This window comes from Amblyraja radiata, chromosome 8, assembly GCF_010909765.2.
Source record: "Amblyraja radiata isolate CabotCenter1 chromosome 8, sAmbRad1.1.pri, whole genome shotgun sequence".
In the NCBI taxonomy this organism is placed as follows: Eukaryota; Metazoa; Chordata; class Chondrichthyes; order Rajiformes; family Rajidae; genus Amblyraja; species Amblyraja radiata.
In genome coordinates, this window is record NC_045963.1 from 53398988 (window position 1) to 53424796 (window position 25809).

Sequence of the window (25809 nt, forward strand, 5' to 3'; positions counted from 1 at the left end):
CATTCTGCAAGCATTGTAGAACCAAAAGAGACACTTTTTGCAAACATTTTAGAACCAATAAACACTATTTGCAAACATTTTAGAACCAATAGACACATTCTGCAAGCGTTTTAGAACCACTAAGGACACTTACATTTGAGTAGACATGTGTTCAGTGTTATTCACAGCTCGGAGAAACGTGACCCTCTGCCTTCCTCCAGCTTGCAGACACTGATTGAGGCACACCACTTCCTGGTTTTATAGTCCCCCTGCCGCCAGCAGGGGCAGCAGAGAGAATGGGGAATTTTGTAAAATCATTAATATCTCTGTCATTTTTCATCGATGGGGAAAACCTCGGCACACATACGGCGGAGGGGGGCTCTGAGCAAGCTGGCCAAAAATGACGGCCGTAGGTGGCGGCGTTCTTTTGGAAATCGCAGCACAGATGGCCAAAACCGGTCAAGAACAGACTTCAAGTTCAAGTTAGTTTATTGTCATGTGTCCCTGTATAGGACAATGAAATTCTTGCTTTGCTTAAGCACACAGAAAATAGTAGGCATTTACTACAAAACAGATAAATGTGTCCATATACCATGATATAAATATATACACACATGAATAAATAAACTGATAGTGCAAATAACAGAAAGTGGTTGGTAATAATCAGAGTTTTGTCCGAGCCAGGTTTAATAGCCTGATGGCTGAGGGGAAGTAACTATTCCTGAACCTGGTTGTTGCAGTCTTCAGGCTCCTGTACCTTCTACCTGAAGGTAGCAGGGAGATGAGTGTGTGGCCAGGATGGTGTGGGTCTTTCATGATACTGCCAGCCTTTTTGAGGCAGCGACTGCGATAAATCCCCTCGATGGAAGGAAGGTCAGAGCCGATGATGGACTGGGCAGTGTTTACTACTTTTTGTAGTCTTTTCCTTTCCAGGGCGCTCAAATTGCCGAACCAAGCCACGATGCAACCGGTCAGCATGCTCTCGACTGTGCACCTGTAGAAGTTAGAGAGAGTCTTCCTTGACAATCCGACTCTCCGTAATCTTCTCAGGAAGTAGAGGCGCTGATGAGCTTTTTTGATAATTGCGTTAGTGTTCTCGGACCAGGAAAGATCTTCAGAGATGTGCACGCCCAGGAATTTGAAGTTCTTGACCCTTTCAACCATCGACCCGTTGATATAAATGGGGCTGTGGGTCCCCCTCCTACTCCTTCCAAAGTCCACAATCAGTTCCTTGGTTTTGCTGGTGTTGAGGGCCAGGTTATTGCGCTGGCACCATATGGACAGTTGCTCGATCTCTCTTCTGTACTCTGACTCATCCCCATCAGTGATACGCCCCACAATAGTGGTGTCGTCAGCGAACTTGATGATGGAGTTCGCACTGTGGTTCGCTACGCAGTCATGGGTATAGAGTGAGTACAGCAGGGGGCTGAGCACGCAGCCTTGAGGTGCTCCCGTGCTGATTGTTATTGAGGCTGACACATTTCCACCAATACGAACAGACTGGGTCTGTGGACGAGGAAGTCGAGGATCCAGTTGCAGAGGGATGCGCAGAGACCCAGTTCTGCGAGTTTGGTAACCAGTTTGGAGGGGATGATTGTGTTAAATGCCGAGCTGTAATCAATGAATAACAGCCTGACATATGAGTTTTTGTTGTCCAAGTGGTCCAGTGCGGAGTGGAGGGCCAGCGAGATCGCATCCACCGTTGATCTGTTGTGGCGGTACGCGAACTGCAGTGGGTCCAGGTTTTTGTCGATGTAGGAGTTGATTTGCTCCATGATCAACCTCTCAAAGCACTTCATCACCACCGGCGTTAGTGCCACTGGTCGATAGTCATTGAGGCATGTCACCTTACTCTTCTTGGGCACCGGTATAATTGATGCCCTTTTAAAGCAGGTGGGGACCTCAGACCTCAGAAGTGAGAGATTGAAAATGTCCGTAAAAACTCCCGCCAGTTGGTCCGCACAGGTTTTTAGAACACGGCCGGGTATACCATCAGGACCAGGTGCTTTTCGGGGGTTCACCCCTCTGAAGGATTTCCTGACATCGGCCTCTGTGACTGAGACTGAAATGCCATCGCAGCGAATGGGGGATCGGGAAGGCACATCAGTATTCTCCCTGTCAAAGCGTGCGTAAAATGCATTGAGCTCGTCAGGGAGTGATGTTACACCGGCATTCGAGCTGCCTCCTGGTTTTGCCTTGTAGGAGGTGATTGCATTCAGACCCTGCCACAGCTGCCGAACATCTGTCTCGTCCTCCAGTTTGGAGCAGAGTCCCTTTTGGCCTTTCTGATGGCCTTACCAAGGTCGTATCTGGTCTTCATGTAGGCCACTGTATCATCGGAGGTGAATGCCCTGTGTCTGGACTTCAGGAGAGTGCGGATCTCAAAGTTCATCCAAGGTTTCTGATTGGGAAACACTCGGAAGGTTTTTGTAGGGATGCAGTCCTCCACACATTTCTTTATGAAGTCTGTAACGACTGTGGCGTATTCGTTCAAGTCCGTTGCCGAGTCCTTGAACATTGCCCAGTCTACAGACTCCAAACAGTCCTGGAGTTGTTCTTCTGCCCCCTCCCGACCAGCTCTGTGCTGTCCTCACTTCTGGGGGTGCGCTCTTTAATTGCTGCTTGTAGGCAGGAAGAAGCAGCACCGCGGTATGGTCGGATTTACCGAAGTGAGGGCGAGGGATAGAACGATAGGCATTCTTGATGGTGGTGTAGCAGTGGTCGAGGGTGTTTGGTCCTCTGGTGCAGCAGGAGACATGTTGGTGGAAGTTGGGGAGTGATTTCTTGAGGTTCGCCTTATTGAAGTCCCCAGCAATGGTGGTAAATGCCTCGGGGTAAGACGTCTGGTGTTTGTTGACCACGGCCTGCAGCTCCTCCAGTGCCAGACGGACGTCTGCCTGGGGTGGGATGTAGACCGCGGTCAGGATAACGGAGGTGAATTCTCTCGGGAGGTAGAAGGGACGGCACTTCACCGCCAGATGTTCGAGGTGTGGAGAGCATGAGTTGGACAGGACTGCCACGTCGGAACACCACGCAGAGTTGACCATGAGGCAGACGCCCCCTCCTCTCCCTTTCCCAGATGCCAGGGTACGGTCCATGCGGTGGATGGAGAACCCTTCAGGCTGGACCGCTGAGTCTGGGGAGCTGGGGGTGAGCCATGTCTCTGTGAAACAGAACACAGAGCATTCCCTCAGCTCCCTTTGATAAAGCAGTCTTGCCCTTAAGTCCTCCACTTTGTTTTCAAGGGACTACATTAGCCAGTAGGATAGTAGGGAGAGGGGGCCGGAGGCCCCTGCGCTTCATTCTGACCTGAAGTCCTGCCCGACGGCCACGTTTCCGGACACAATGGAGGCTTCCCCTTTGTTTCCAGGTACTGTACTTGCTGTACCTGCTGTTTCTGCGGACCTGCGCTGGAACGGGGATTCCCTCACAGACGGCAGCTCCAGCTCCGTAACGAACGGGGATTCCCTCAAAGTCGGCAGCTCCAGCTCCGTTGTTGCTGGGAGATCCAGCCCGTCGGCTCTGGGGGTCATCCCGGGGTTTCAAGGTACAGTACCTGTGATCCGCAGTCGGGTCGGGAGTTCCACAGCCAGTGTGGGAAAGTTTAAAGTCCTGGATTCCCGCAGCTGCGGGAGATCGCGAAATTGCGAGAGCCTTGAGGATCTCAAGCAGCTTGTCCGAAACGGCACCGATATCTGCCGTTTTTCTGATCCAGGTAAGTTGTTGGAAGTTGTAGTTGAGCCTTTTATTTTCCGGAGCTCCGCAAAAGTCGCCGCAGGCAGGCGCCATCTTGCATTGGCGTAATATAGATAATTGGATTCTTCTTATATAATATATTATTCAATTTTATTGGGGAGAAGATGATCATTCCTAAATCGTAAGGAGAGCAATCCTCTTTCTCCATTCTTATCCATTCCAACTGTTGAGCAGTACTATCCATCCAGTAAATTATATTCTTAATATGCACTGCCCAATAATAATATAAAAAATGAGGCAGTGCAAGTCCCCCTACCTCTTTGCGTTTGCACAAGTGGTTTCTTTTAATTCTATGTGCTTTATAATCAAAATTAAAATGAGTAATATTCGAGTCTAATTTAAAAAAAAAAATGTTTTGGTATATATATATATATTGGTATAGATTGGAATAAGTATATTATTTGTGGTAGAGCTATCATTTTTATAGCATTTATTCTGCCAATTAATGATAGTGGGAGCTATCTCCAAAATTTAAACAGAGCATTCAATTTATTTAATAATGGAATAAAATTAGCGTTAAATAATGATTTATATCTTCTAGTAACTTGAATACCCAAATACTTAAATTTTTCCGTTGCAATTTTAAATGGAAATTTTAATAGGTGATTTGCTTTCTGGGGTTTTAGTGACATAATTTCACTTTTATTCCAGTTTATTCTATAACCAGAAAAAGAGCCAAATTCCTCTATTAAATTTAATAAATTCGGGATACTCGTTTGTGAATTTGTAATATATAAAATTATATCATCCGCGTATAGTGAAATTTTATTACCGGAGTCATTAGTATTATATCCCTGAGTATTCGGATGCCTTCTTATCCTTTCAGCAAGCGGCTCTATCATAAGGACAAATAGCAGGGGTGATAGAAACATAGAAACATAGAAAGTAGGTGCGAGAGTAGACCACCAGGTCCGTCGAGCCCGCACCGCCATTCGCTCATGGCTGAACACTAAACAGACACACTTACCCACAAACAGTAGACACAAGACACAGAACACAAGACACTACCCTCCCCTTTATACCGCTATCACCCCTCTCCACCCCAAGAACCGCGTGATCTCCTGGGGGAGGCAAAAAACCGGATAAAAACCCAGGTCCAATTCGGGAAAAAAATCCGGGAAATTCCTCTCCGACCCCAATCCAGGCGATCGACACTTGTCCAGGAGATCACTCAGGTCTTACTATACTAACCATACCTAGGTCCATATCCCTGCCCTCTCCCCGTAGCCCCTTATCCCCTTGGCAGCTAAAAAACCATCTATTTAGACTTAAATATATTTAACGTTTCTGCTTCCACTGCTCCCTGGGGCAGTGAATTCCATAAATTAACCACCCTCTGGGTGAAGAAGTTCTTCCTCATCTCAGTTTTAAAAGAGCCCCCCCTTATTCTGCGACTATGTCCCCTAGTTCTAGTTTCCCCGATCATTGGGAACATCCTCGGTGCATCCACCCGATCAAGGCCCCTCACGATCTTATATGTTTCAATGAGATCGCCTCTCATTCTTCTAAACTCCAAAGAGTAGAGTTCCAGCCTACTTAACCTTTCCTCATATGTCAATCCCCTCATTGCAGGAATTAATCTTGTAAACCTTCGCTGCACTGCCTCCAGGGCTAGTACATCCTTTCTTAAGTATGGACCCCAGAACTGTACACAGTATTCCAAATGTGGTCTCACTAATACTGTGTACAGCTGCAGCAAGACCTCCGTGTTTTTATACTCAATCCCCCTAGCAATAAAGGCCAAAACTCCATTGGCCTTCCTGATTGCTTGCTGCACCTGCATACTACTTTTAGTGATTCATGTACTAATACCCCTAGATCCCTTTGCGTTGCATTACAACGCAGCTCCTCCTCATTTAGAAAATAACTTGCCCTATCATTTTTTTCCCAAAGTGAATGACTTCACATTTATTAGTATTAAATTTCATCTGCCAAGTTGTTGCCCACTCACCTAGCTTATCTATATCCTTTTGCAGACTCTTCCTATCCTCCTCATCCCCTACTTTTCCTCCCATTTTTGTATCGTCCGCAAATTTTGATATATTACACTTGGTTCCCTCCTCCAAATCATTTATATAAATTGTGAACAACTGGGGTCCCAGCACCGACCCTTGCGGAACCCCGCTAGTTACCGGTTGCCATCCCGAGTATGAACCATTTATCCCCACTCTCTGCTTCCTATTTGTTAGCCAATCCTCTACCCATGCTAATATATTACCCCCAATCCCATAATTTTTTATTTTTAGCAATAGTCTCTTATGTGGCACCTTGTCAAAAGCCTTTTGGAAGTCCAAGTATACCACATCCACCGGTTCCCCTTTATCCACCCGGGTTGTTACTTCCTCAAAGAATTCGAGCAGATTCGTTAAACAGGACTTCCCCTTCACAAAACCATGCTGGTTCTGTCCGATGAAGTCATGTTTATCCAAGTGCCCCGTTAGTGTTTCTTTAATAATTGTCTCTAACATTTTACCCACCACCGATGTTAGACTAACCGGTCTATAGTTACCCGCCTTCTGTTTACTTCCTTTTTTAAATATAGGTGTTACATTGGCCATTTTCCAATCCACTGGGACCGTTCCTGCCTCCAGGGAGTTTTGGAAAATTATCACCAATGCATCCACAATCCCCACCGCTATCTCCCTCAAGACCCTTGGATGTAATCCATCAGGCCCAGGGGATTTATCCTCCTTCAGTCTCATTAATTTCCCTAATACCACCTCCTTGGTGATCTTAATAGTATTTAGCTCCTCCATTCCTACCGCCCCCTGTTTATCCAGCGTTGGAATATTTTTTGTGTCTTCTATGGTGAAGACTGATACAAAATACTCGTTTAATGCCTTTGCCATTTCCATGTTCCCCACCAACAACTCTCCAGTCTCACCCTCCAATGGACCAACGTTCACCTTAGCCACCCTTTTTCTTTTTATATAGCTATAAAAACTCTTACTATTAGTTTTTATGTTGTTCGCTAAATTCCTTTCATAGTCCAACAACCCTGCCTATTGCACCTTGATAATTGAAATTTTGGAGATTACATATTATTAGTTAATATTCTAGCCATTGGTTTATCATATAGTAATTTTACCCATCTAATAAAATTATCTCCCATATTAAATTTTTGGAGTACTTTGTATAAATACTGCCATTCTACTTGATCAAATGCTTTCTCTGCATCCAAAGATATAACCGATAAATCTTCCTTTTCTGTTTTGTATGAATACATTATATTAAAAAGGCGTCGCAGATTGTTAGAAGTTTCTGGTAATTTATTTTCGGTAAAGGCATACGTATATAATTTAAATAACCGTGGGACCATTAACTCCTGAAAACCTTTATAAAATTCATTATTAAAAGCATCTGGTCCTGGTGTTTTCCCATTTTTCAGTTCTTTTATTGTTTCACTTATTTCTTCACTTGTGATCTGAGCACCTAATTCCTCTTGTTCCAAGATATCCAATTTTTGTAGATTACAATTATCTAAAAAATCTATAATTTTATTGTCTTCTATTTTAGTTTTAGATGTATACTAGACCAAGTGCAGACCCGTTGGGTCTGTTTCCCCAACGGCGTTTGCGGAGGGGGGGGGGGGGGTAGAAGAGGGGGAGGGAGGGGAGAGGAGGAGGAGGAAACGTGATAGATCTGGGAAGTGAAAGGAAGAGCGGGGTATGGGGTAGAGAGATGGGGCTAGAGATTGGGGAGGGGGTGATGTGGGAAGATGGGTGTATGTAGGGAGGGGGATAGGGGTTTTAGAGAGAGGGGCAAGAGTGGGGGGGAGAGGGTGGGGGGGAAGGGGGAGAGGGGGTGGAAAGTGGTTGAGTTAGGTGAGAGGGATAGGGTAGTGTATTTGAAGAGTGACAGAGGGGTGGAGAAGGGGGCGGTTGAGAGAGGGAAGGGGTGGCGGAGGAGGGAAGGGGGTGTGGGAGAAGGGATGGGTTGGAGAGGGAGAGGGAAACATAGAACCATTGTAATTAAGTGCAGGAGTAGGCCATTCGGCCCTTCGAGCCTGCACCACCATTCAATATGATCGTGGCTGATCATCCATCTCAGTATCCTGTACCTGCCTTCTCTCCATACCCCCTGATCGCTTTAGCCACAAGGGCCACATCTAACTCCCTCTTAAATTCAGCCAATGAACAGGCCTCAACTACCTTCTGTGCCAGTGAATTCCAGAGAGTCACCACTCTCTGTGTGAAAAATGTTTTTCTCATCTCGGTCCTAAAAGATTTACCCCTTATCCTTCAACTGTGACCCCTTGTTCTGGACTTCCCCAACATCTGGTACAATCTTCCTGCATCTAGCCTGTCCAACCCCTTAAGAATTTTGTACGTTTCTATAAGATACCCCCTCAATCTTCTAAATTCTAGCGAGTACAAGCCGAGTCTATCCAGTCTTTCGTCATATGAAAGTCCTGACATCCCAGGAATCAATCTGGTGAACCTTCTCTGTACTCCCTCTATGGCAACAATGTATTTGAGCATTGGGCATTGTGACATCACACAATGGAACGTTCACCAGGGGCTGGGGCTCCTGCAAAGGCATATGTAAATGAATCCATTCCGATTGGACATATGTGAGCATTGGGCATTGTGACATCACACGATGGAACGTTCACCATGGGCTGGGGCTGGTGATGTTTTTATGGGTGAGAAGCCAGTTTATTTTTGAAATATTTTGGGGGGGGGAGGAGGATTTGTTTTAAAACGTGCACTTAAACACGACTAAATGTAATCAAGGGCGGATACTTAGAAAGATAAGTGAAATCTCTACCAAAATGGAAAAGATGTCGGCTATTCAGCTTTCTCCCTTATCCTTAAACTTTGACCCCTTGTTCTGGTCTTCCCCAACATCCGGAACAATCTTTCTGCATCTAGCCCGTCCAACCCTTTAAGAATTTTATACGTTTCTATAAGATACCCCCTTAATCTTCTAAAATCTAGCGAGTACAATGCGAGTCTATCCAGTTTTTCCTCGTATGAAAGTACTGACATTCCTGGAATCAGTCTGGTGAACCTTCTCTGTACTCCCTCTCTATGGCAACGATGTCTTTGAGCATTGGGCATTGTGACATCACACAATGGAACGTTCACCATTGGCTGGGGCTCCTGCATAGGCATATGTAAATGGATCTATTCCGATTGGACATATGTGAACATTGGGCATTGTGACATCACACGATGGAACGTTCAGCAGGGGCTGGTGCTGTTGCTGATTCTATGGGTGTGAAGCCAGTTTATTTTTGAAATATTTGGGGGGGGGGGGGGGGGGAAGGATTTTTTTAAAAACGTGTACTTAAACACGACGAAATGTAATGAGGAGCGGATACTTAGAAAGAAAAATGAAATCTCTACCGAAATGGAAAAGACGTCGGCGATTCTGCGTCCGATTTCGGAGTTGCAGGGGATCAATGGAAGAAATGCTGCAGGAAGCCGTACATGTAAATGGATCCATTCCGATTGGACGTCTGCGAGCGTCGGGCATCGCGATTGGACGTCTGCGAGCATTGGGCATTGTGACATCGCACGGCGGGAACGAATTGAAAGGCAGAAAGGCAGCCGGACGGATGTCGGACGGATGGGGCGAGCGTTTTATATAATAACTAGACCAAGTGTAGACCCGTTGGGTCTGTTTCCCCAACGGCGTTTGCAGGGGGGGGGGGGGAGTGGGGGTGGAGGGAACGGGATAGATCTGGGAGGGAAAGGAGAGCGGGGTAGGGGGTGAGAGATGGGGGGGATGGGGAAGTTGGGGAGGAGGGAGGGAGGGGGAGGGGTGGGGGAGTGGGGAAAGAGTGGGGAGGGAGAGTGGAGGGGAAGGGGGAGTGATGTACCTGCCTTCTCTCCATACCCCCTGATCCCTTTAACCAACGCAGCCGTTCCCTACCCGTAGCCCCCACTGGGGTGGGGGGGGGGGCGGCATCACACACACTAACCACCCCCACACACAGAGTAGGAAAAGTGTATAAACACCGTTCCCTACCTGTAGCCCCCAGCGGAGACGTGGTCGTCGAAGTCGGGTCCCGGCCGTCTTAAAATAGCGTATCTTGAAGTCGTCGAAGTCGGGTCTGTCTCGGCAACGCGGGGGGGGGGGTGGCGGGGCGGCTTCACACACATGAAGCATCCCCACACACAGAGCCTTAAAAGTGTAATGCCCCAACGCAGCCGTCGCCTACCCGTAGCCCCCACGGGAGACGTGGTCATCGAAGTAGAGCCGTTCCCGAAAGACCGTTTTTAAATGGCGTCGCTTGAGGTTGTGCTGCGGGCGCCAGCAGCCGTTATGGTCGCTGGCCGGCAGGAGGCGACAAAATTAGTGAGGGGGGGGGGGGGGGAGAAGGATTTAATGAAAAAAATGGACATAAACATAATGAAATGTAATGAGGAGTGGATAGCTGGAAGGGAAAGTGAAATTTCTATCGAAATGGCTGCTTGTATGGGTGAGAAGCCAGTTTTTTTTTTGAAAAACTGGGGGGGGGGGGGGGGGGGGGGGGGGGGAGAAGGAATTGATTAAAAATGTGTACTTAAACACGACGAAATGTAATGAGGAGCGGATACTTTGAAAGAAAAGTGAAATCTCTACCGAAATGGAAAAGATGTCGGCGATTCTGCTTTACCCCTTATCCTTAAACTTTGACCCCTTGTTCTGGTCTTCCCCAACATCCGGAACAATCTTTCTGCATCTAGCCCGTCCAACCCCTTAAGAATTTTATACGTTTCTATAAGATACCCCCTCAATCTTCTAAAATCTAGCGAGTACAAGGAGAGTCTATCCAGTTTTTCTTCATATGAAAGTTCTGACATCCCAGGAATCAGTCTGGTGAACCTTCTCTGTACTCCCTCTCTATGGCAACGATGTCTTTGAGCATCGGGCATTGTGACATCACACGATGGAACGTTCACCATTGGCTGGGGCTCCTGCATAGGCATATGTAAATGAATCCATTCCGATTGGACATATGTGAACATCGGGCATTGTGACATCACACGATGGAACGTTCAGCAGGGGCTGGGGCTGGTGAAGCTTCTGTGGGTGCGAAGCCAGTTTATTTTTGAAATATTGGGGGGGGGGGGGGAGGATTTGATTAAAAACGTGTACTTAAACACGACGAAATGTAATGAGAAGCGGATACTTAGAAAGAAAAGTGAAATCTCTACCGAAATGGAAAAGACGTCGGCGATTTGATTAAAAACGTGTACTTAAACACGACGAAATGTATTGAGAAGCGGATACTTAGAAAGAAAAGTGAAATCTCTACCGAAATGGAAAAGACGTCGGCGATTCTGCGTCCGGTTTCGGAGTTGCAGGGAATCAATGGGAGAAATGCGGCCGGAAGCCGTACATGTAAATGGATCCATTCCGATTGGACGTCTGCGAGCGTCGGGCATCGCGATTGGACGTCTGCGAGCATCGGGCATTGTGACATCGCACGGCGGGAACGAATCGAAAGGCAGCCGGACGGATGTCGGACGGATGGGGCGAGAGTTTTATATAATAATAGATAGATAGATAGATAAGTTTTGATAAAATTGAGCAAACCTTTTATTAATATCCTTGGGTAACGTTAATAGCTCCCCATTCTCTGATTTGATTTTAGTAATAGTCTTCTCCTTTTCTTGTTCCTTCCCGGTTTTTTTACCGGTACTAATTTCATTACAATTTTAAAAGTTTGCGGTTATTTACACAGCGAAATTTGACAGATTTTTGACCGCTTTCAAAAAAATTCGCTGATGATTTGGTACGACTCATAAACACCCACCCCTTTCTCTCCCCACCCCTCTCTCCCCCCCCCTCTCTCACCCCCCTCTCTCTCCACCCTCTCTCTCCCCCTCTCTCTCCCTCCTCTCTCTCGCCCCCCTCTCTCCTCCTCTCTCTCCCCCCCTCTCTCTCCTCTCTCTCTCCCCCCCCTCTCTCCTCCTCTCTCTCCCCCCCTCTCCCCCCTCTCTCTCTCCCTCTCTCTCTCTCTCTCTCTCTCTCTCTCCCTCCCCTCTCTCCCCTCCTCTCTCCCCCCTCTCTCTCTCCCCTCCTCTCTCCCCCCTGCTCTCTGCCCCCCCTCTCTCTCTCCCCCCCCTCTCTCTCTCACCCCCCGTCTCTCTCTTCCCCCCTCTCTCTCTTCCCCCCCTAGCTCTCTCTCCCCCCCTCTCTCTCGCCCCCCCTCTCTCTCTCCCCCCCTCTCTCTCTTCTTCTACTCTCCCTACCCCTCTCTTCTCCTCCCCCCTCTCTCTCTCCCGCCCTCTCTCTCTCGCCCCCTCTCTCTCTCCCCCTCTCTCTCCCCCCCTCTCTCTCTCCCCCCTCTCTCTCTCCCCCCCTCTCTCTCTCCCCCCTCTCTCTCTCTCCTCCCCCCTCCCCCTCTCTCCCCCCCCCCTCTCTCGCTGATGATTTGGTACGACTCAGATACACCCACCCTTTCGCTCACCCCCCCCTTTCTCTCCCCACCCCCTTCTTTTCCCCCCCCTCCCGCCCCTCTCCCCCCCCTCTCCCCCCTCTCTCCCCCTCTCTTCTCTCACTCCCTCTCTCTCTCCCCCCTCTCTTCTCTCCCCCCCCCTCTCTCTCCCCCCCTCTCTCGCTGATGATTTGGTACGACTCAGATACACCACCCCTTTCTCTCCCCACCCCTTTTCTCTCCCCACCCCTTCTTCCCCCCTCTCCCCCCCCCCTCTAACCCCCCCCTCTCCCCCCCCTCTCCCCCCCTCTCCCCCCCCCTCCCCCCCCCTCTCCCCCCCCTCCTCCCCCCCCCTCTCCCCCCCTCTCCTCCCCATCCCCTCTCCCCATCCCCTCTCCCCCCCCCTCTCCCCCCCCTCTCCCCCCCCCTCTCCCCCCCTCTCCCCCCCCTCTTCCCCCCCTCTCTCTGCCCCCTCTCTCTGCCCCCTTCTCTCTTCCCCCTCTCTCTGGCCCCCCCTCTCTCCCCCCCTCTCCTACCCCCCCTCTCCTCCCCCCCTCTCCTCCCCCCCCCTCTCCTCCCCCCCCCTCTCCTCTCCCCCCCTCTCCTCTCCCCCCCCTCTCCCCGAAAACAACCAAATTCCTCACTCTTAGCACATCCCGGTAGAAAACAGACAAGTCCCTTAAGGCAGGTCGACTGATGCCTGCCTCCGGGAGCCGCGAGACCCCCCTTAGACAACGACCCTGATGGAAAAAATATGTGGCCAGAGCGTGCCATCTGGGACCAACGGAATGCCTTCCAGGCTCACGGCCAGATGGAGCAAATGTCCTGGCACAACTTCTTGCACTTTTAGAACATTTGGCAGAAAATTCTGGGCCAACAGAATCTGCAAGAGGATCGCCACCCCACTCCAATTCGAGCTGAGATGGCTCATGTAGACCCCCCCCTTCCCACTCCAGTTGCCTGATAGGTTCGTCACTGACAACGGTATGCGTCTCCTGCTGAAAGCACACTGCAAATTTCCCCTCTCTAAGGACTGATAAAAGCTGAAATCTACGAAAACTCGCTCTATTTCGGTTTATGTTTGACTGTGCAAGCACACTAGATTGAGACCCTCACAAACTCTCTCTGAGGAACTCCAAAATGTTCCCAAACTGGTGCTTCTCAGAGTCAGGAAGATCACTATCGTTGCCAAGGATAGCCTCGAGAGTCTTAATCAAAACTGGCAGATCAGCCCACTGTCTTTTTGCAGCCTCCGTTTTTGTTCTGACGGTACGGCTTGTTCTTAGGAACTCTCGCACCTTTCGGATAACACTTGCATGAGACACAGCCTTGGAGCCTGAGCACTCGTCCAACCCACTCGCACCTGAAATAACAAACTCATCAGCACATCGCCCAAGGTCATTGTCAGAAATCGAAAGATCAGAACTCTCTGAAAGTTCGCTAACCCCACTACACAAACTGGCATCGTCACACTCCCCCTCCTCCGGCATGACACCACCCCCAGGATCAATGCCGGGGAAGGGTCACAAATCCCCTGACCGCAACAAGCAGCCCACTGAATGGCTGGGCTCCTGCACTCTACCATCGCCCTCCACGTCTGGGCCTGGGGAAGAAAAAACATGAGGCACCCCCTGGACCTATGATACACTGGCACCCCCGGAATCTGCAAGAGGATCGCCACCCGAAATAGCCCCGACCTCCACAGCACCCAGAGCACCCCCTCCACCCGCAGCACCCCGAGGATCTCCACTTGCTTTTAGACTCTCCCCTGCCAACTCAGTCGGCGAGGCAGCGCACCCCCCAGCACCTCCACTGGCTCTGAGAAGGAGCAGACTGGTACACCAATGCCCCCGAACCACCTCCCTCGGGCTGACTCTGCTCATCCCCCATCACAGGGGGCACACTACCAGGGGAGCTTACCCCTTCATCTGGCGTGCCAGAACCCTCAGAAGGCCTCTGAAACAAGGAGACCTCCTCCGACCCAGAGGACACACACCCAGGGGAGCTAACCTCAACACCCGATGAGATAACTGCCTGAGCCCCTGAGACGAAGGGACATCCACCCGCCCAGAGGACACAACTCCAGCGGAGTCAACCCCAGCACCTGGTCTTGTAATACCCGCGGAAGATCCCTGAAATGGAGGACCAACCTCCGACCCGGAAGACACCAGTTCGTGACCACCAACCACATCAGTGGTGGAAGGTTTGGAAAAAGACATCCCCCAAACTTTGGACCCACGCCCTTGCTCTTCCTCGCTAGGCCCATACCTCCTTTTTGTCCCACTAGCATGCGGCGGTACGGTGACCTCCATAAAGGAAGGGTCTTCCACATCCACACTACCCCCAGCCACTTTACCACCCGCACGTTTTAGCCCCCGTCTGAACCACCTCAGCTCCTTGCTGGGCCACGGCAGGTGCACACCCGCTTGCGTTTGACTCGCTTGGGTGGGCTTTTTCTTCTTCCTCCCCTTCTTCGGCTTTTCCCAATACCCCCCCTCTCCACCCTCCGCCTGCACCTCACCAGCCACAGGTTCAGGACTTAGGTGGTACTCGCTGCCCCGGGTCCCCAAGGCGGAGCTTGCAGCCCCAGATGAGCTATCACTGCCGCCTCGGATTGAGAGAGCAGGCTATTTTAGACTGGGTATTGAGTAATGAGGAAGGGTTAGTTAGCAGTCTTGTTGTACGTGCCCCCTTGGGCAAGAGTGACCATAATATGGTTGAGTTCTTCATTAGGATGGAGAGTGAAATTGTTAATTCAGAAACAATGGTTCTGAACTTAAAGAAAGGTAACTGAGGGTATGAGACGTGAATTGGCCAAGATTGACTGGCAATTAATTCTAAAAGGGTTGACGGTGGATATGCAATGGAAGACATTTAAAGACTGCATGGATGAACTACAAAAATTGTTCATCCCAGTTTGGCAAAAGAATAAATCAGGGAAGGCAGTGCATCCGTGGATAACAAGGGAAATCAGGGATAGTATCAAAGCGAAGGATGATGCGTACAAATTAGCCAGAAAAAGCAGCATACCAGAGCACTGGGAGAAATTCAGAGACCAGCAGAGGAGGACAAAGGGCTTAATTAGGAAAGGAAAAATAGATTATGAAAGAAAACTGGCAGGGAACATAAAAACTGACTGCAAAAGTTTTTATAGATATGTGAAAAGAAAGAGATTAGTTAAAACAAATGTAGGTCCCTTGCAGTCAGAAACAGGTGAGTTGATCATGGGGAACAAGGATATGGCGGACCAATTGAATAACTACTTTGGTTCCGTCTTCACTAAGGAAGACATAAATAATCTTCCGGAAATAGCAGGGGACCGCGGGTCAAAGGAGTTGGAGGAATTGAGTGAAATCCAGGTTAGTCGGGAAGTGGTGTTGGGTAAATTGAATGGATTAAAGGCCGATAAATCCCCAGGGCCAGATAGGCTGCATCCCAGAGTACTTAAGGAAGTAGCTCCAGAAATAGTGGATGCATTAGTAATAATCTTTCAAAACTCTTTAGATTCTGGAGTAGTTCCTGAGGATTGGAGGGTAGCTAATGTAACTCCACTTTTTAAAAAGGGAGGGAGAGAGAAAACGGGGAATTACAGACCAGTTAGTCTAACATCGGTAGTGGGGAAACTGCTAGAGTCAGTTATTAAAGATGGGATAGCAGCACATTTGGAAAGTGGTGAAATCATTGGACAAAGTCAGCATGGATTTACGAAAGGTAAATCATGTCTGACGAATCTTATAGAATTTTTCGAGGATGTAACTAGTAGCGTGGATAGGGGAGAACCAGTGGATGTAGTGTATCTGGACTTCCAGAAGGCTTTCGACAAGGTCCCACATCAGAGATTAGTATACAAACTTAAAGCACACGGCATTGGGGGTTCAGTATTGATGTGGATAGAGAACTTGCAGGCAAACAGGAAGCAAGGAGTAGGAGTAAACGGGACCTTTTCACAATGGCGGGCAGTGACTAGTGGGGTACTGTAAGGCTCAGTGCTGGGACCCCAGCTATTTACAATATATATTAATGATCTGGATGAGGGAATTGAAGGCAATTTCTCCAAGTTTGCGGATGACACTAAGCTGGGGGGCAGTGTTAGCTGTGAGGAGGATGCTAGGAGACTGCAAGGCAACTTGGATAGGCTGGGTGAGTGGGCAAATGTTTGGCAGATGCAGTATAATGTGGATAAATGTGAGGTTATCCATTTTGGTGGCAAAAACAGGAAAGCAGACTATTATCTAAATGGTGGCCGATTAGGAAAAGGGGAGATGCAGCGAGACCTGGGTGTCATGGTACACCAGTCATTGAAAGTAGGCATGCAGGTGCAGCAGGCAGTGAAGAAAGCGAATGGTATGTTAGCTTTCATAGCAAAAGGATTTGAGTATAGGAGCAGGAAGGTTCTACTGCAGTTGTACAGGGTCTTGGCGAGACCACACCTGGAGTATTGCATACAGTTTTGGTCTCCAAATCTGAGGAAGGACATTATTGCCATAGAGGGAGTGCAGAGAAGGTTCACCAGACTGATTTCTGGGATGTCAGGACTGTCTTATGAAGAAAGACTGGATAGACTTGGTTTATACTCTCTAGAATTTAGGAGATTGAGAGGGGATCTTATAGAAACTTACAAAATTCTTAAGGGGTTGGACAGGCTAGATGCAGGAAAATTTTTCCTGATGTTGGGGAAGTCCAGGACAAGGGGTCACAGCTTAAGAATAAGGGGGAAATCCTTTATAACCGAGATGAGAAAAACTTTTTTTCACACAGAGAGTGGTGAATCTCTGGAACTCTCTGCCACAGAGGGTAGTTGAGGCCAGTTCATTGGCTATATTTGAGAGGGAGTTAGATATGGCCCTTGTGGCTAAAGGGATCAGAGGGTATGGAGAGAAAGCAGGTACGGGATACTGAGTTGGATGATCAGCCATGATCATATTGAATGGCGGTGCAGGCTCGAAGGGCCGAATGGCCTACTCCTGCACCTAATTTCTATGTTTCTATGTTTCTATCACCAAGGTGGAGCTGGCAGCCCTAGCCAGGTCAGCAGTACCGCCCCGTGCCACCGAGGCATAACGAGCCACCCCGGATGGGCCAGCAGTGCATTTCTGGGCCGAAACGCTGGAACTTCGAGCCGCTCCCCCGCAAAAATGACACTCCCTACGGAGGTGTCCAAACTCACTGCATGCATGACACCGTGCCTTTCCCCAACTCCAATGCACGGTTCTAGGGAGACCCTTACACTTCACCTTGAAACTCCCCTCAGTGCCTTCCCCCTCACCCACCTTCATGAACATCCTCCTCTTGAAACTGAAGATCCCTTTTTCCTCCGGGTCACCCCCGGGGTGCTTAAGCCTAAAGCACTTAGACAGCACCTCCCCAAACTCAGACAGGTGTGGAAGAAATGTGGCATCCGGAATACATGTGGGGCAACTCCGCAGGAAAACCGGTCTCACCCTGGACACCCACGGATCCACCTGTATGTGGACCCCCCCCCCCCCCCTCCACCACTGAGATCCCTTTCTCCAAAGCTAGTGCCACATCCTCCCGCGTCTTTAGTATCATCTCAACCTTTCCTCTTTCGAGCTCGGTGGAGACAATAGCCCCCCTCTCAAGAAGGTCATTCATGGCCTTCGTAATTGCTCCCCAGGTCACCAGGGGCCCAGTTTGGACCGAGATACTGAATCCTTCCCAGTCCAAGTCAACCTGAGGCTTGTACTCGGATGGCCTTTTAGCCGCAGCTGATACCACCGCTGCGTAGCTCCAGACCTTCGGCAGCGCCCCAGCCATCGCCATCCTGACTGTGGCACAAGCCAGCTCCAGGCCCCCCAGCAACTCAGCTCCAAGTTAAGTCCCAGAGACAGTCACAGTCAAAGACAAGCAGCAGAAAGCAGAAACCTCCAGCTGAAGCAGGAAAGTCCCCAAGTTCGTTCACAGCCAAGAGCAGCTTTTGGGAAGCTCTTTTCTTCCAGTCTTGCCGGAAGCAAAAGTACCTTCTTCACATTAAGCCAGGAGGCCGCACTGTGCAAAATGACTTTAGGGCAGAGAATCGGTGCTACAAATGACAAAGACACCAAAATCTTCCTACCCTCGATCTCCAGGCACTCTTGGCAGTCCGCCAACAACAACCGCACCCTCGACAATGTAGAGAAAACTCAGGAATTTTCACACTGGTGGAGGAATCCTAGAGCCAAGGAAAGCTTCAACAGTCCAACGATAAGTCAAACTATGAAGCCCCTCTGCCTCTGTTCCTTCTCCATCGACAAAATCCTTGAAAGGCTGCTTCAAACCTTCTCAACTGCAGAGCTGAGAAAAAAGCACGACCTCTCTCCCTCTCCCTCTCCCTCTCCCTCTCCCTCTCCCTCTCCCTCTCCCTCTCCCCCTCCCCCTCCCCCTCCCCCTCCCCCTCCCCCTCCCCCTCCGCCTCCGCCTCCCCCTCTCCCTCTGCCTGTCCATCTCTCTCTGCCGGTCCCTCTCCCTCTCTCTCTGCATTAGTGGATAGGGTGGGGATGGTGTAAAAGGAGTGAATTCATAATATTAATATAATATCAAGGGTGGTGGTTAGTGTGTGTGACGCCACAGGCCACCCCCCCCACTCCCCCCCCCCCCCCGCAACGGGTCCCACTTGGTCTAGTTATCTAATAAGGTTACATTGAAAGACAATACATCTTATATGTTAAGCTATAAAGGCAATTTTAAATAAAACATTTTTAACATTAATTTTAAGATGTTTTTTTTCAGATACTCCAACAAAATGGAAAGTCGAATTACCATAAATACACGAAGGAGTGTAAGTGATTCAACTACACTGGCAATGATTTAGAGATTTCTTCATCACTACATACTTTGAAAAAGTCCCGCATGGTAGGCTGTTCTAGAAGATTAAGATGCACAGGATTCAGTGCACAGATTCAGAGTTGGTTTACCAATAGCAGACAGAGGGTTGTGGTGGAAAGGTGTTTATTCAGGCTGCATGTCTGTGACCAGTGGAATTTCACAGGGATCTGTTTTTGATATGTATAAATGACTTGGAGGTAAGTGAGTTGGAAATCAAGATTACTGGAGTTGCAGACTGTGACAGTACTCATTACTCAGTACTCATTACTCAGATGTAAAAGTACTCATTAATATATAGATTACCTACAGAAATGGGCTGAGCAAAGGCAGGTGGAGCTATGAGTATAAAGGGCCTCTCCCACTTGGGCGTTATTTACACGTCATTTACGCGACATCATTTACACGTCACGACGTGCGCGTGGTGAGACATAGTGGCAAAGACAGCGACGCGCGGTCGCGCGCAGCGTCCCATGATTTTGTGATTCACAAAATTATCGCGCGCCACCTGCGTGACCCGCAAATGACACCCAAGTGGGACAGGCCCTTAAGAGTCAGGATGTCATGATGCAGCTTTATAGGATTATAGGAATATTTTGTGCATTTCTGGTCACCACTTTACATGAAGGGTGTGGAGGCTTTGGAGGGGATGCAGAAGAGGTTTACCAGAATGCTGTCTTGTTTAGAGAGTATTAGCTACGAGGAGAGGTTGGACATGTTTGCATTGTTTTCTCTTGAGCGTGGGAGCCTCAGGGCACAGTTGATAGAAGTATGTGAGGCAAAGATAGGATAGGCTGTCAGAGTTTGAAAATAAGATGTCACCCGTATGAGACAGAAATTCAGTAACTTTTTTTTCTGATGGTCTTAATTCTTTGGTAGATTCTTCCTCAAAAGGTGGAATATTTTTAAGGCAGAATCAGATTCACAATAATGGGGTGGAACGGTTTAGTTTAGTTTAGAGATACAGCGCATAAGCAGGCCCTTCGGCCCACTGAGTGCGCGCCGGCCAGCGATGCCCGCATTTTAGTACGCACTAGGAATGATTTACATTTATACCAAGCCAATTAACCTACAAACCTGTATGTCTTTGGAGTGTGGGAGGCAACCACAGATCTAGGAGAAATCCCACGCGGTCACGGGGAGAACGTACAAACTGTACAGATAGCACCCATAGTAGCGATTGAACCCAGATCTCTGGCGCTGTATGCAGCAACTCTAATGCTGTGACACTGTGCCGCCCAAGTTATTGGGATAAGCAAGAATGGGGAGCAGAGGTTACAATCAGATCAGCCCCCAATAGTCAACGGGTGTTAGAAGAGCAAATATGTCAGCAGATTGCCAGCAGCTGCAGGACTAAGAAGGTTGTCTTAGAAGAACTAAAAAGGGGAAAGGAGATAGTTCCGGAAGACCTAAGATGGCGCTGGGTTGTGGTAACATTTTACCCGCAGCGCAACAGAATACAATCAAATACAGCTTTTCTCAGCATACCTGGATAAAAGAAACTGCAGAAACCAGCGCTGTAACTGACAAGCTGCTAATGCATTTAAAGGCGTTAGCGCTATTGCAAAACAATTCTGGAGTGGAGGGAATCCCCGATCGCTGCAGAATCCCGGACTCGGTGGAGCATCGCAGGTACTATACCTGGAATCACCGGGGAGACCTCCATGGTGTATGGAAACGCGGCTGTCGGGCAGGATCTCCCAGCAGCAATGGAGCTGGAGCTGCCGACTGTGAGGGAAGCCTGGATCGCTGGGGAAGCTCCGACCTGGCGCAGGCTTGCAGGAACAGCAAGTACAGTACCTGTAAACACCGGGGAGGCCTCCATTACGGACAAATGTGGCCAGCGGGCAGGACTACAAGTCAGACTGAAGCACAGGGGACTACGACCCCCTCTCCCTACCATCCTACTAGCCAACGTACAATCTCTAGAAAATAAAGTGGAGGACCTAAGGTCAAGGCTGCTATACCAAAGGGAGCTGAAGGAATGCTCTGTGTTCTGTTTCACAGAGACATGGCTCACCCCCAGCTCCCCACTCAGCTGTCCAGACTGAAGGTTTCTCCATCCATCGCATGGATCATACGCAGGCATCTGGGAAAGGGAGAGGAGGCGGTATCTGCCTCATGGTCAACTCTTCGTGGTGCTCAAACGTGGCAGTCCTGTCTAACTCCTGCTCTCTGCATCTGGAACATCTGGTGCCGCCCCTTTGACCTACCGAGGGAATTTACCTCCATCATCCTGACTGCGGTCTACATCCCACCCCAAGCAGACGTCCATCTGACACTGGAGGAGCTGCACGCCATGGTCAACAAGCACCAGACAGCCTACCCCAAGACGTTTACCACCATAGCCAGGGACTTCAACAAAGCCAACCTGAAAAAATCACTCCTAAACTATGTTGCGATATTGTAAGGACTACTTTTTATATCACAAGGACTACTTTGTTTGCCCGCGTAGCAACATGTATATGTGGGAATTATGTAATATGGGCAGGGCACTCTGATTCCAGATGGCCGTGAAATAAACAGCCTTGTGTGGGGACCGGTGAGACCGAATGCTCACGGAGACGAAGCAAGCCGAAAGGCTATATTTTCTTTAAAAACTAAGAGCTTTAAAGTTAAAAGCTGCAGAAGCAGAAGGCTGTTCGAGATAAGCCGTACTCTAATTGAAAACAGCAAAACGTTCTCGAGATAAGCAGAAGGCTGTTCGAGATAAGCCGTACTTAAAACGACTGTTACCAAGGAAGACATAAACAAGGGACCTTGGAAATCTCAAATTTAATGATGTTTTGAATTCTAACTTGATAAAATGTACTGAAGTATGATTGTTTATGTAGAAACTTGAAGTTTCAAGGGGTGAGAGAAGGGAAGTCGAGCCAGAGCCAGAATGGCACGAACGGTGAAATTCGTCTTCAAGAAGTCCTTGACTACGGAACAGCAGCTTTACTCAACTTGCTTACTATACCGATTGATTCCAAGTTACCGTCACCAGCAGAGATGATGTTTAGAAGACATTCGGCCACCTCTACCCACTAACCTTGACATGTACAAGACATACCAAGGGCACAGGAACTTTGAGCGACTTGAAGCTTGTTTGTTAAGCATATGTTTTCTTTTATGTAAGACAAGGGGGATGTTGTGATATTGCAAGGACTACTTTGTTATATCACAAGGATTACTTTGTTTGCCCGCGTAACAAGATGTACAGTATATGTGGGAATGACGTAATATGGGCAGGGCACTCTGGTTCCAGATGGCCGTGAAATAAACAGAGCCTTGATTTATGCTTCAAATTCAAACCACTAAATACGTGTACTTGTGGTCATTCCAGAGTCATAACAATGGTATAACAGATACATGACGTACAACAAACTGCCATCAAACACCCTTAACCACTGCTATACGACCATCAAGAATGCCTATTGCTCCATCCCTCGCCCTCACTTTGGGAAATCCGACCATTCAGCGGTCCTGCTTCTTCGTGCATACAGACAGTGACTGAAGAACGCACCCCCAGAGGTGAGGACTGCACGGAACTGGTCTGGGGAGGCAGAGAAACATCTACAGGACTGCTTGGATTCTGTGAACTGGGCAATGTTCAAGGATTCGGCAACGGACCTAAATGAATACGCCGCAGTCATTACAGAATTCATAAGGAAATGTGTGGAGGACTGTGTTCCAACAAAAACCTTCCGAGTGTTTCCTAACCAAAAGCCTTGGATGAACCACGAGATCCGCATTCTTCCGAAGACCAGACCCCGGGCATTCAGGTCTCGTGATGCATAGGTCTATAAGAAGTCCAGATATGACCTTGACAAGGCCATCAAAAAGGCCAAAAGGAACATCTGCTCTAAGCTGTAGGATGAGGTGGATGTTCGGCAACTGTGGCATCACCTCCTACAAGGCAAAATCAGGAGGTAGCTCAAACTTCCTGATGAGAATGCGTTTTACACACGTTTTGATAGGGAGAACACTGATGTGCCTTCATGTAAATGACCCAGTCATTCGCACATCATGGTACAACATTGTTTATTAAAGATCACTTCCAGTACACTTCAGCATGTTGTTATAGCAAGCGTAGCAACTATTCAACTGCCAGCATGAGTTCTGATAATATATGTGGGCGGAGCTTCTACCAATAAAGCACTACAATTGGTTAGTGTGGAGTAACCAACCTGCATCTTTCGTCGCAGAAATGAAATGAAACACAACTAAATGCAAGCCAATAAGCAGAAACACATTAATACGTGATGGCTAAATAATATACTGTACCCGAAACGCTAATAATGCTTACAGGGACAGTCACACAAAATCTCCATATCTAAGGGGTGGCCTACAGACCCGTCCCGCACGCCTACGGTATAGAACCGCGTCTCCTCCCTTCACTGGGGAAATGACCGGGGACGGTGCCGGAGACCCGCATAGTGGAGGCGGCGGCAAACCCAGTCTCAACTGCTGGTCTCCAAGTGGAAGCGTGAGTTCGTCTCCCACTTCTGACACCATGTAAATGACCCATTCGCACATCATGGTACAACATTGTTTATTCAAGATCACTTACAGTACACTTCAGCATGTTATAGCAAGCGTAGCAACAATTCGACTGCGAGCATGAGCTGAGTTCTGATAATTTACACAGCATTGTGGGCGGAGCTTCTACTAATAAAAGCACTACAATTGATTAGTGTGGAATTACCAATCTACACTTCCCGAGCCCCCATTCGCCCTGATGGTATCACAGTCATAGAGGCAGACGTCAGAAGATCCTTCGGGGGGGGGGGGAGGGTGGGGGGGGGGGTGAACCCTTGGGAAGCACCTGGACCTGATGGTATACCCGATCAAAACCTGTGCAAACCAACTGGTGGGTGTTTTTGTGGACATTTTCAACCTTGAACTTCTGAGGTCTGAGGTTCCCACCTGCTTTAAGAGGGCATCCATCATACGGTGCCCAAGAAGAGTAAGGTGACTTGCCTCAATGACTACCGACCAGTGGCACTAACGTCTGTGGTGATGAAGTGCTTTTTATGTAATCTCACTGGCTTTCCACTCCACATTGGACCACCTGGACAACAAAAACACTTACATCAGGCTGTTGTTTACAGACGACAGCTCGGCGTTCAATACCACCATCCCTTCCAAGCTGGTTACCAGCTGTTCCCTTCCGGTCGCGAGGGGGGCCCCCGGTGGGGGTCCCTCTACGCAGGGATTCTCCCCCTCTACATTGGGGACCTGGGGTGGAGGGTATTGCACCGAGGTGTTCCCTGCAACCTGTTTCTCCAAGGTTCACAGACTCGCCAGCCGCCTGCCACTTTTGCGGGCTGGGAGAGTCTGTGTACCACGTGTACATGGAGTGCGTGAGGCTGCAGCCACTGTTTCAATACCTAAAGGGGCTGCTCCTTGCCTTCTGGCTGCATTTTTCACCCACCATCCTCATCTTTGGACACCCTGTGCGTAGGGGAGAGGGTAGGGCTGAAGATGTGCTGGTTGGGTTGCTCCTGGGCCTGGCCAAGCTGGCCATCCGCGAGTCACGGCGCCAGACGGTGGAGGGCTCTACCCGAGCCGGCTGCCTGCCCCTTTTCCGGGGATACGTCCGTGCCCGGGTGCGGATGGAAAGGGAATACGCCCTGTCTACGGGCACCCTGAGGGAGTTCCGGGACCGCTGGGTACCGAGGGGGGTTGAATGTATCCTTGACAAGGATTGCAATATAATTGTTTAGCTCGTCTTGTATTATGGTGGTGTTTTGTTTTATTGTATTGTCAATACTATTTTAATATGTGAATAAATATTTTTGATTAAAAAAAAAAAAAAAAAAAAAAAGCTGGTTACCAGCGCGGTTCACAGACTCGCCAGCCGCCTGCCACTTTTGCGGGCTGGAAGAGTCTGTGTACCACGTGTACATGGAGTGCGTGAGGCTGCAGCCACTGTTTGAATATCTAAAGGGGCTGCTCCTTGCCTTCTGGCTGCATTTTTCACCCACCATCCTCATCTTTGGACACCCTGTGCGTAGGGGAGAGGGTAGGGCTGAAGATGTCCTGGTTGGGTTGCTCCTGGGCCTGGCCAAGCTGGCCATCCGCGAGTCACGGCGCCAGACGGTGGAGGGCTCTACCCGAGCCAGCTGCCTGCCCCTTTTCCGGGGATACGTCCGTGCCCGGGAGCGGATGGAAAGGGAATACGCCCTGTCTACGGGCACCCTGAGGGAGTTCCGGGACCGCTGGGCACCGAGGGGGGTTGAATGTATCCTTGACAAGGATTGCAATATAATTGTTTAGCAGTTGCTTAGCATATTTGTTCATCTTGTATTATGGTGGTGTTTTGTTTTATTGTATTGTCAATACTATTTTAATATTTGAATAAATATTTTTGATTAAAAAAAAAAAAAAAAAAAAAAAAAGCTGGTTACCAAGCGTCCGTGCCTGGGTGCGGATGGAAAGGGAATACGCCCTGTCTACGGGCACCCTGAGGGAGTTCCGCGACCGCTGGGCACCGAGGGGGGTTGAATGTATCCTGGACAAGGAATGTAATATAGTTGTTTAGCAGTTGTTTAGCATATTTGTTTGGTCTTGTATTATGGTGGTATTTTGTTTTATTATATTGTAAATACTATTTTAATATTTGAATAAATATTTTTGATTAAAAAAAAAATTAAATTAAAAAAAAAGCTGGTTACCAAGCCGCGTGCCACTTTTGCGGGCTGGAAGTGTCTGTGTACCACGTGTACATGGAGTGCGTGAGGCTGCAGCCACTGTTTAAATACCTAAAGGGGCTGCTCCTTGCCTTCTGGCTGCATTTTTCACCTACCATCCTCATCTTTGGACACCCTATGCGTAGGGGAGAGGGTAGGGCTGAAGATGTCCTGGTTGGGTTGCTCCTGGGCCTAGCCAAGCTG

At 48.8% G+C, this 25809-nt stretch overlaps 2 long non-coding RNA genes across 2 annotated transcripts in view; both read left to right on the forward strand.

Annotated features, from left to right (window-relative positions):
- LOC116976227 overlaps nucleotides 1-25809 on the forward strand; it is a 57779-nt gene that overhangs the window by 12105 nt on the left and 19865 nt on the right. Inside the window, exon 2 of the long non-coding RNA XR_004412901.1 lies at nucleotides 18836-18884. This is a non-coding gene — a long non-coding RNA (uncharacterized LOC116976227). The remainder of the gene's footprint in view (nucleotides 1-18835; nucleotides 18885-25809) is intronic.
- LOC116976228 lies at nucleotides 4452-7130 on the forward strand. The gene is made up of 3 exons (XR_004412902.1): nucleotides 4452-4461; nucleotides 5345-5349; nucleotides 6991-7130. It is a non-coding gene; the product is annotated as an uncharacterized LOC116976228 (long non-coding RNA).